Here is a 12,331-nt window from a genome sequence, read left to right as displayed (position 1 = left end):
AGTGAATATTGTGAACTGAGGAGGAAATTCCAGACTCTGCTTTCTCTTAGACTTGTTATGTATCCATTTGTTTTTATCTTGTTTTCAGCATTTTTTTTTCTACAAACAGTTTATTGTCAAATTAGTTTCCACATAACACTCAGTGCTCATCCCCACAAGTGCCCTCCTCCATGCCCATCCCTCCTCCCCCCCACATCCATCAGTCCTCAGTTTTTGTCAGCATTCAAGAGTCTCTCATGGTTTGCCTCTCTCCCTTTCCCCCACCATTTCCGCCCTTCTTCTCCCCCTTGTTCCTCCGTCAAGTTCCTCCTAATCCTCCTATACGTGCAAACATATGATATTTGTCCTTCTCTGCCTGACTTATTTCACTCAGCATAACACCCTCAAGGTCCATCCATGTTGCTACACATGGCCAGATTTCATTGTTTCTCATTGCCATGTAGTATTCCATGGTATAGATAAACCACATCTTCTTGATCCATTCATCTGTTGATGGACACTTAGGCTCTTTCCATGTTTTAGCTATTGTGGAGAGTGCTGCTATGAACATTGGGGTACATGTGCTCCTATGCCTCAGCATTTCTGTATCCCTTGGGTAAATTCCTAGCAGTGCTATTGCGTTTTCAGCATTTTTAAGAGCTTCTCCACTAAACATCTATCTCCTCTGGTTTCTGTTTCTCTAGAGAACCCAGGCTAATACAGTGATTTTTGGAAGACTTTAGTTTATTTCAACTTTTATTTTTGTGTTACTCAACCCTGATTTTCTTTGCTTCTTCTTTCCCTGTTTCATGACTTACTCTTTCTTTAATTATCTGACTTTTTTTAACTTCGTTTTCAACCCTACTATCATGAAATTTGTGTACTCTATATTATTTTTATTATCATCCTTATATCTTAAAAATATAAGCTTAACATTAAACTATCTTAACAATGTGAATATCCACTATAAATTTCCCACACACCTTAGGGGATTCAGAGTACTATAATTCCTTCCTCTTATCTCTATGTTTTTATAGTCCAATATTTCATTCTGACCTAAATTTTATTTCACCAATTTATTTTTCTTGTTTTCCTTATACTCAGTGCTGATTTTTTTCTCCGAATTTCTTTTTACATTTTACTCCATCCATTTCAATCAAGAGCTCTTTATTATTTTTAACACGGATCTATAGATAATAAAGATTTTGGCCTTTGAATGTCTGAAAATAAATTCGTTCACACTGTTTTTGAAAGTGGGTTTTAAATAGGATTCTCACACTTTGAAAACAAGTGCCTACATGCTGTTTTTGACCAGAACACTATTTTTTAAAATCTTTTCAAAGTTTATTTATGTATTTCTTTTTTCTGGTTTGCCTAATCTTTTTTAAATCAATCAATTAATTAATATAATTTATTATCAAATTGGCTTCCATACAACATCCCGTGCTTATCCCATCAATTGCCTTCCTCAGTGCCCATCATCCATTTTCCTGTCTCCCCCAAATGCCATCAACCTGCACTTTGTTCTCTGTATTTAAGAATCTCTTATGATTTGCCTCCCTTCCTCTCTGTTTTTAACTTTTTCCCCCTTCCTTTCCTCCATGATCTTCTGTTAAGTTTCTCAAGATCCACGTATGAGTTAAAAAATATGGTATCTATCTTTCTCTGACTGACTTATTTCACTTAGATAATACCCTCTAGTTCTATCCACATTGCTGCAAATGGCAGGGTTTCATTCTTTCTCACTGCCAAGTAATATCCCATTGTATAGATAAACCACAACCCCTTGATCTCTTCATCAGTTGATGGAGATTTTGGCTTTTTACATAATTTGGCTATGTTAAAAGCACTGTTATAAACATTGGGGTACACATGCCCCTATGCATCAGCACTCCTGTATCCCTTGGGTAAATTCCTAGCAGTGCTATTCCTGGGTCATAGGGGAGTTCTATTTCTAATTTTTTGAGGAGCCACATACTATTTTCCAGAGTGGCTGCACCAGTTTTTATTCCTAACAACAGTGCAAGAGGATTCCCGTTTCACCACATCCTTGCCAGCATCTATAGTCTCCTGATTTGTTCATTTTAACTATTTTACTCTCACTGGTGTGAGGTGGCATTTCAATGTGGCTTTGATTTGTATTTCCCTGATGATGAGTGATGTTGAACATCGTTTCATGAGTCTGTTGGCCATCTGGATGTCCTCTTTGGTAAAGTGTCTGTTCATGTCTTCTGCCCATTTCTTCACTGGATTGTTTTTCGGTTGTGGAGTTTGGTGAGTTCTTTATAGATTTTGGATACTAACCTTTTATCCAATATGTCATTTGCAAGTATCTTTCCCATTCTGTCAGTTGCCTTTTAGTTTTGTTGATTGTTTCCTTTGCCATGCAGAAGCTTTTTATCTTGATGAAGTCCCAGTAGTTCATTTTTGCTTTTAATTCCCTTGCCTTTGGATATGTGTTGAGGAAGAAATTGCTGCCACTGAAATCAAAGAAGTTGTTTCCTGCTTTCTCCTCTAGGGTTTTGATGGTTTCCTGGCTCACATTCAGGTCTTTCATCCATTTTGAGTTTATTTTTGTGTATGGTGTAAGAAAGTGGTCTAGTTTCTTTCTTCTGCATGTTGCTGTCCAGTTCTCCAAGCACTATCTGTTAAAGAGACTGTCTTTTTTCATGATACTCTTTCCTGTTTTGTCAAAGATTAGTTGGTCATACATTTGTAGGTCCAATTCTGGGTTCTCTATTGTATTCCATTGATTTATGTGTCGTTTTGTGTCAATAGCATACTGTCCTGACTGTGTCTGGGATTATGATGCCTCCTACTTTGGTTTTCTTCTTCAATATCACTTTGGCTATTCGGGGTCTTTTGTGGTTCCATACAAATTTTAGGATTTTTTTTTCTTCCTTTAAGAAGAATATCAGTGTAATTTTCACTGGGATTGCACCGAATGTGTAGATTGCTTTGGGTAGTATTGACATTTAAACAGTATTTATTCATCCAATCCATGAGAATGGAATGTTTGTTTATTTTTGAGAGGCAGAGAGGGAGGGAGAGAGAGAGAGAGAGCACGCTCTCATGCATGCCTATAAGTGGGGTAGGGGCAGAGAGAGAGACACACACACACAGTATCCTTAGGAGCACAGAGCCAGATGCAGGGCTTGAACTTGTGAACTATGAGATTATGACCTGAGCTGAAGTTGGACTCCTAACAGACTGAACCACCGAGGCACCGCAAGAACACTATTACAGTCTGTTTGTTGTTCCTTTAAGCAATTACTAAATTACCAAATTACTTTAAGTAATTACTAAGTAAGTAATTATTTATTTCTCTCTGCTAGTTTTTCAGATTTTTGTCCTTAATTTTCTGATCTCATAGCTTCTGCACTTGGGCAAATTTGGCATCTACACCTTTACGTGGCACAGGTTTGTTGTCCCCTGATCTTTCATAGTTGGCTCTTTCTTTTATGATCTTATAATAAAGCCCTGATGAATTATAATTTCTAAATGTTGTCATGATCTAAGACAGTATTTATGTTTGGTATACAAAGTATAAAATTTGTAACCCTGGAAAGTGTATGATCATTTTTTTTCCAATATTATACTTCATATCAATGTTGTTAGAATTGTGATTAGAAATCCAAGTATTTAGATCAGAGAATTTCCCACTCAGTGAAACAGCTTCATTGTTAAGTGATTTGCCTAGATGTTTCCAGGGAGTAATTCACGTGTTAAGTATTGGAATAAGATTCAATAACCATTTCTGGATATGGCAGCTAATCCAAAGTAAGCAATGAGTCATGAATTTAAATATAATGCAACTCAGTACTGCTGACATGTTTGATTTGTCCCATTGCAATTCATTCATGCAATAAACATTAATACAACATATGCTAAGTATATATGCTAAGTGCTATGTTAGATCCTGGGAATATGACTATGAATATGACTCAAACTCAAATAGTTGCCAGTCTAGTTAGAAGAGAGCTCAGAGACTTAGACAATTAAGTGTTCGACTTTGGCTCAGGTCATGATCTAAGGTTCATGAGTTTGAGCCCCACATGGAGCTCACTGCTGTTATCACAGAGCCTGCTTTAGATCCTCTAACCTCCCCTACCCCAGCTTTGCCTCTCCCCTACTTTCACATGTCCTCTCCCTCTCTCAAAAATAAACATTAAAAAATTATATAAAAAAAAGAGTTTAAACAAAATTATAGTAAGTGTTAAGGCAGGTAATATATAATATTAAGTGAAAAAATGTGGGGTAAAAAATGATACGTTGTGGCAAACTTTTAAAAAATTGTCTTAATATTTTCATCTCAGGAATCCTTTATGCTCATAAAAAATTATTGAAGATCCCAAGTAGCTTTGGTTTATATGATTTCTCTCATTTGCTTCCTTTGCAATCTTTTGTAGTATGTTTTTTGAATTAAAAAATATGAAGAAGAGCAGACCTCAGACAAGTATGTACTTAGAAATGAGAGAAATATTTAAGTAGGCTTTGAAGGTAATTTGATATTTTTGTGGATAATACATTTTAACTGGACAAGTAGTAGTTTCTTAAAGGTTGTTGCAACACGGAATCTGAAATCATTGATGGAAATTTTTCATACTGTTACATTAAAATTCATTGCTCTTTCTTGTACTTTGAATGAGTCTTTTACCTACACATGATCTTGGAAATTATGGTTTGTTAAGTTAGGTACATATTCCAAATAACATATTTAATTATATGAAAAATTGCATTTGTTAATATCACCACTAATCTTATCAGAAATGTCTTTAATTACTCTGAGGCTATAAAGCCCATAGTGGTGGTTATATGCTTTCTAAAATTTGCATTTTCAGTTGGAAGTTTGAATTTTATCTTTGGTAACAAATATGTTTACTGTTTCCCTTGCAGCGTTAGCTTCACTGTGCTCATCTTTGAAAAAAAAATTTTTTTTTGTTAAATACTCCAGTCTGAATAAATGGTTTTCTGTTAGTCATGGATCTCAAACAGTGACACAAATGCTTCTCCCTGAAACAGCTGTCTTAATTTTCTGTGCAGCAGAAGAGCTTTATGTATTTTTCTCATTTCATCACACAGAATATTTTTAAAAGGTATATGTAAGGTTTGAGATTTAATAAAATTAATGAAAAACACTGATTCATCAAGGGTGTTTTAAGTAAAAAAGCCTTCTCCTCTTTCCCCACTGGAAGATGTGATTATGAAGAATACAGTAGTATTAACTGAGGCCATTTTCTGGATTTGGGCTGAGGGGACAGGATCTTTACTTATCCTCCCAAAAGCCCCATATTTGCAAATGTGAACATGCTGAAAACTAAAAATAAAATATTAACATTAATAAAAATAAAATCTTAACATATTATGAAGATAGGTTTATCTCATGAATCCCCTGAGCATTGAAGACCTACTTTGGTCCTTTCATGGATCATACCTTGAGAACAAGTGATATGATTTTAAATATGTTAATTGCTTTGAAAAAGCAAAGAAATATATTTTTAAGGATTATTTTTTCTTGGTGGTAAAACTGTTGGCATTTTGACTTTAAATTTTTTTTAATGTTTATTTATTTTTGAGAGAGGGAGTGAGCAAACATGGGTGGGGGAGAGGCAGAGACAAAGAGGGAGACAGAATCTGAAACAGGCTCCAGGCTCTGAGTTGTCAGCACAGAGTCTAATGTGGGGCTTGAACTCAGGAATGGTGAGATCATGACCTGAGCTGAAGTTGGACGCTTAACTAACCAAGCCATCCAGGTGCCCCTGCTTTTAAATATATTTTTTTAAATATTTACTTTGAGAGAGAGCAAGCATCCACAAGTGAAGAAGGGTCAGAGAGAGAGAGGGACAGAGAGAATTACAAGCAGAGCTGGGTGTGGGGCTTGATCCCATGAATCATGAGATATTGACCTGAGGTGAAATGAAGAGTGAGGAACTTAACCAACTGAGTCACCCAGGTACCTCAACCCTTTAAATATTTTTAATATATTTTTTCATTAACCTATTATGAATTCATATTACTTTCAAGAAGAAGAAAAGAATATCATGATTAATATTCCTGGCTATAAAATGATAGGCTTCTAAATAGAAAACAAAAGTTTAGTAAAATACATTTTTTTCTAAATATGGAAGATATTTGGGCATGTTTGGGCCAAAAGTAAACTAATATGGAGGTGGGTGAGTCTAAAGATAGAGAAGAAGGGGTTAGCATTGATCAAAAAGGAGAAAAACAAAAACAGAAACATCCCAGGTGAAATAAGGGGAAATAAGATCAAAGTATGTAGTCCATTTACACAGACATATGTTTCAAGAACGTGGTAAGACAAGTGCCCCTACCTACATTCTTTTCAGATGATCTTAGGGGTAATAAATGGGCTGAATGTCCATTGAACATGTATATCACAGAACTGGGGTATTGAGCAGGTAACTAATCAGGACAGTTTATGCAATATGCCAAGTATAAAAGAAAGAAGATGAGGGACTCCTTATTTAAAAAAAAAAAAAGAATTTCAAGATAGTGATATTGAGTTACAAGGGTGCAACCCTTCCAATGTCACGGCACCATTATGGCAGCAATAGTACGCAGCAACTACATACTTAAAAACACCCACTACTTCTGATAACCTAAAGGTGTTTTAAAGCCCAAATTCTAAGGCACACATATTGTACCCACAGGAAAAATTCAAATATTTTCCCCCAGCAACATAACAAATCTAACAGCAAGATGCCAGGGACACTTGGGTGGCTCAGTAGGTTAAGCATCCAGCTTTGGCTCAGGTCATGATCTTGCAGTTTGTGAGTTCTAGCCCTGCATCAGGCTCTCTGCTGTCAGCACAGAATCCGCTTTGGATCCTGTATCCCCCACCCCCTTCTCTACCTCTATATGCACCTCTCAAAATAAATAACCTTTAGGAAATAATTTTTTTAAATGAATAAAACAACAGAATGCCTACCAAATCTGGGCTACTTACTTTCTTGCTTTTTGGAATTTTCAGTGTAGTTTACAATACTGTAACTTCATTTGTAGAAATGAAACTTCAGATAATCACCCTTCTACCTGAGCACTTCTAAACTTGACATGATGTGTTTCTAAGTTTCTTTATTAAATATTAAATTCACCCCTTTAAATTTTTGTATTATTGGTCATTATGGCAGGCATTTCCAATGTAACCCTGAATATTGTATCTTCATATATAATTGTTTAGTTGAGTAATATCACTGAATATCTAGAAACATCGTTTGTGAGTAAATAAGCATAAAGATTTGCAGAAAATTAGAATAATCACATAAGCGTTCATTAACAAACCAAAAATGAAAATATATATTAAAATTTGCTTGAAATTGTATTTTAATCTATTCATTTTCAAAAAAATTATATTCTGCTTTTTTTTCTTTTCCTTTAAGAAGAAGGTGTTTAGAGTCAACACATGTTATTTTCTGCTACCTCCCACACAAAATTCTCTTATTTCCAAGGACAAAAAAAATCAATACCATGAAATGGTGATAAATGAAACAGTATTCTTATGTTGATCCCATGCCCTTTTGGTATGTGGTGAACCATTTTAATCTGATGACAGGTGTATCTTTTCTAGTTATACGTAATAAAAATATATTTTTAAAATTCAATAACCACATTTATTCAATCCAAAAATTTATCATCCTATTATCTACTTTTTTTAAGTTAATAATAGTGGTATATGGTTAACATGCAAATTTTCAGTAAATAAATACATTCTAACAATATCTAGCAGTTCTTTGAAATGACACACAATTTGGTATAAAACAATTTCACAATAGGAAACAGTGTTGGGTTTCAGCAAGAAACCATGTTTAATTACTATTGAGATATCTGCATTTAAATTTTATTCATAAGTCAAACCCATCTAAGTAATCTATACAATATTTTTCTAAGGTTGTATAAAAGTGAAGGATACATTTGTGAAATTGACTTTTAGTTTAACTAGAATAGATCTTCATTTATTTCCTCATGCCCATTTACCTATTTTTAATTCAAATTCATAGGTTTATACAAGTTAAAGTAAACCAAACTCAAGCCTTCATTAATTTTTCTAAGACATTTTAGTTCAAGTCACAAACATTGAATAGTGCTTACTATGTTATGGGATCTTCTAAGCCTTTCATAAATATTAATTCAATAGTAGTGCTATTGCTGGGTCATAGAGTAGTTCTATTTTTAATTTTTTGAGGAACTTCTCCATGGTTTTCCAGAGGGGCTGCACTGGCTTGCATTCCTACCAACAGTGCAAGAGGGTTCCCATTTCTCCACATCCTCACCATCATATATAGTCTCCCAATTTGTTCATTTTAGCCACTCTGACCTGTGTGAGGTGGTATCTCAATGTGGGTTTGATTTGTATTTCCCTGATGATGAGTGACATTGAGCATCTTTTCATGTGTCTGTTGGCCATCTGTATGTCTTCTTTTGAAAAGTATCTATTCATGTCTTCTGCTCATTTCTTCACTGGATTATTTGTTTTTCTGGTGTTGAGTTTGGTGATACAACAAACAGTATTCGTCCTTTAAATGTGGAGGAAAGAAAGGGGTCAAATATCTTGTTCAAGGTCATACATCTTATAAATGGCAGGACCAGGATTTGAACATAGGCTTGTCTAGGTTCTTAACCACCACAGTGTCAGATACTTTTTGAGATGTTAACGTTTTGCTCTTTGGATTGTCTACCTCTAGTCCTTTCATGTCCCTCCATCTAAGTAGGAAGTCCCCTTGTATTTCCTAGTCTCAGGGATCTTTGCATAGCTGAATCAGAATTTTAGGAAGCCAACAGCTCTTTGTGAATTATTTTTTTATATGTAAAAGCTTAAAAACATTGGAAAAGTAAGTTATACAGAAGGGAAATAGAAGAGATTGTCTTACTGTATTATAAATGAATACTATAATCCCAAATACTGGTGAGGAAATGAACGATGATCCCATGTTTTCTAAGGACCTCTTCCCTCATCAAAGCATTGTTCAGAGATGGTGGGAATGGGTATTGGCAAAACTAAGGACACTGAACCCATGGTCATGATCTTCACAGCTTTCTACAGAGGTCTCTGGCCAAGTGAAGGAGGGACAAAGGAGTTTCAGGAATCAGTATGGCCTTGGTCAATGAAGATGTCATGAATGACATATTGAGTAGATGTTAAATGCCTTTGTTTTATTCTTTAGACATTATTTGAATCTCTACATAATTTGAATCAATTATACTAATTTTTGTGTCCACAGAAAATCATTGCTTTGGAAAAAATTAAGACATAGAGAAGAGAAAGGATTATATGACATATAGGGGTCTAGTAGGGAGAGATAGCTCATCTTAACCAAGACATTTTTTTACTTATTTTTCTAATAAATATTACTCTGTTTATCACGAAATAGTTAAAAAAATGAAGTGGGTAACCAAGATACCTGGTTTGAAATTTTAAAAAAGAAATTGCCATTTGGGGCACCTGGGTGGCTCAGCTGGTTGGGAGTTATACTTCGACTCAGGTCATGATCTCCCACGGCTCAGGTCATGATTTCCCTGTTCATGAGTTTGAGCCCCACTTTGGGTGCTGTGCTGACAGTTCAGAGCCTGGAGCCAGCTTTGGATTCTTTGTCTCCCTCTCTCTCTCTACGCCTCCCCCACTTGTGATCTGTCTCTCTCTCTCTATCTCTCTCAAAAATAAATAATCATTTAAAAAATTATAAAAAGAAATTGCCATTAGTGTACTTGGAATAGGACTTTGCCTTGGCTTTCTTGGATTATCAGTTTTTTAATACAGCAGCATTTCTGAGACTAAGTACAGGTACCTTCAATTTAAATTGGTTTTAAAGAAGGGAGTTCTGGGGTGCCTGGGTGGCTCAGTCAGTTAAACATCCAGCTCTTGCTTTTGGCTCAGGTCAGGATCTTATGGTTTGTGAGTTCTGAACTGCACATTCAGCTCTCTCCTGACAACACAGAGCCTGCTTGGGATTCTCTCTCTTCCTCTCTCTGCCCCTCCTTTGCTTATGTGTGTATGCACTCTCTCTCAAAACAAATAAATAAACTTAAAAAGAAGGGAGATATAAATTTCTGGCAACCTTGAACGTTTAATATGTTTTAAGTAGACTGAATTTAAAAATTGTAAAGACTACAAAACAACCAGCTAAATCATGCTATTGTGTAACAATTAAAAAAAGAAAGGAAAGGGAGGAAGGAAGGAAGGAAGGAAGGAAGGAAGGGAGGAAGGAAGGAAGGAAGGAAGGAAGGAAAGAAGGAAGAATGAACCTGGGAAGGAGGGAAGGAGGAAGGAAGGAAGAAGAAAAGGAAGGAAAGAAAGGAAAAGAAAGAAAAAAAGAAAGGAAAGGAAAGAAAAAAGAAAGATAGAATGGTAGATTCCCTCACGCTGCTCCTGGTCGCTAGGATATCACTGGGGAAAACAGGAGGTAAGGTACTATTTTTAAGTTTATTTTATTTATTTTGAGAGAAAGAAAGGGAGTGAGTGCAAGCAGGGGACAGGCAGTAAGAAAGACAGAGAGACTCAAGCAGACTCCATTTTATCACCACATGGACATTGGACTCCATCCCAGGAACCATGAGATCATAACCTGAGTCAAAATCAAGGGTTGGACACTTACCAACTGAGCCACTCAGGTGCCCTGAAAATAGGAAACTATTAAAAAGAGATCATCATTTTCACATATTGCAAATATCATGACACGTAAGGGCTTTTTCTAAGTCTGTGTACTCAGCATTGGAGTCTGGGTTGCTTTTTGTCACCTGAAGCCATCAGTAGTGGCTTCTCACTGAGTTGAAAATTAATTATTTATCCAGTCTATGTCCAGAGTCACCTCGTGTGGTATATTCTCATAGCCCAGATGAATAAAATCAGAAAAGCAGCAAGCACAGTGCAGAAAGTGGTAGAAAGGCTCACACTGGCCCTTGGGAGAATCATTGCAAACTGTACACAATTGATTATTTCCTGATCTTGGATTTTAAGCTCTTTGGGTGCCAAACTTTCTTTGCAGTTTTGACCATGAGAAGTATTTTTGCTTGTTTGTTTGTTTGTTTGTTTTAAAGAGCCAAAGTCCGTTGGTGAGCCAAAGATAATGACTGTCTACAATAGACAATAGCTGTGATTGGATGGATTCCCATTTTACCTTTTCTGTGCCCAAAATGCTCTCAGAGCCATCACTTTGTCTTCCCACTGAGCCTCTGACTCCTTTGACTTCCTCTATATCCCTGAGGTTATTAATCCTGCAATACAAGAATGTAAAATATTTGATTCTTTTCCACAAGAAGCACTTGAGATTCATATTTGCTCGAAGAATATCAAGCCTTGATAAGCTCCTCTTCTCCCTATGTAATTCAAAATACGTGAGCAGCACTATACCAGATATGGGACTTTTATTAATTTTTCTCCCCAGGAAATAAACTTTATGGGTTTTATATGTAGGAGAATACTTTTTAGAGATGAATTTTCTATTTGGGCTTTTGCACAAGTTTACTATTTTTAATACCATGTACAAGATCAAATAATTCAGAAATATTTTAGTGACATATAGCCTTACCTGCTAAAGTAGAAACCAAGATAGGTCATTATGGCATACTAGTAGGGGGGATTAGAAAATAACTAAATGACTTAATACTATTATTTAAAGATAGAATGTGGGCAGCATTGAATATGTTTTGTTTTTTTTTTAATCTATATTCTGGCCCATTGCTTCAGTGAACCTGTTTTCACTATGGTCACCTCTGAGTTTCTAGAAATCATCCAATAGATTCTTGTTTTGTTTTCTTTTATTTAATGTCTTGGAGCAGTTGACAATGTGGACACCCTTTATCTTGACATTCTTTCTTCTCTTGCTTATTGTTCCCTTAGTTCCTTGGAGTTCCATTCTTATTCTCTGACTGCTCCCTTCTGTGTCTATTCAATAGATTTATTTATCTCCACCCACATCTTAAATGATCCTATTTCCAGGAGTTGAGGCCTATACCATCTTTTCATTCTATTTTATTGCTTTATTCAGGCAGTCTTCTTCATGTATATTTTTGTTGCTCTGTTAGTTTATAATGATGAAACCAAATTTCTATTTCTTTCCAGTACTTTTTCATGAACTCTGGAGTCATATATAAAAGTACCTTCAGACATCCTGTTCCTCAGAGTCAACATTCCTGAAATGGAAACCAGTGACCTCCTATCTCTCCACTAAGTACTTCTCCCTTCTGAGTTCCTTTTGTCATTTTGTGACACACACACTGATACAGTGGGCCCAATAGTCATCTTTAACTGTCACCCCTGTCTTGATTCTCACACTTCTTTTGTGAACCATAATGTTAATGTTTTATTTATTTATTCATGTCTTTATTTATTTATTTA

Source organism: Crocuta crocuta, unplaced genomic scaffold (assembly GCF_008692635.1).
Source record: "Crocuta crocuta isolate KB4526 unplaced genomic scaffold, BGI_CrCroc_1.0 scaffold140, whole genome shotgun sequence".
NCBI lineage: Eukaryota > Metazoa > Chordata > Mammalia > Carnivora > Hyaenidae > Crocuta > Crocuta crocuta.
This window is presented reverse-complemented; position numbering follows the sequence as displayed.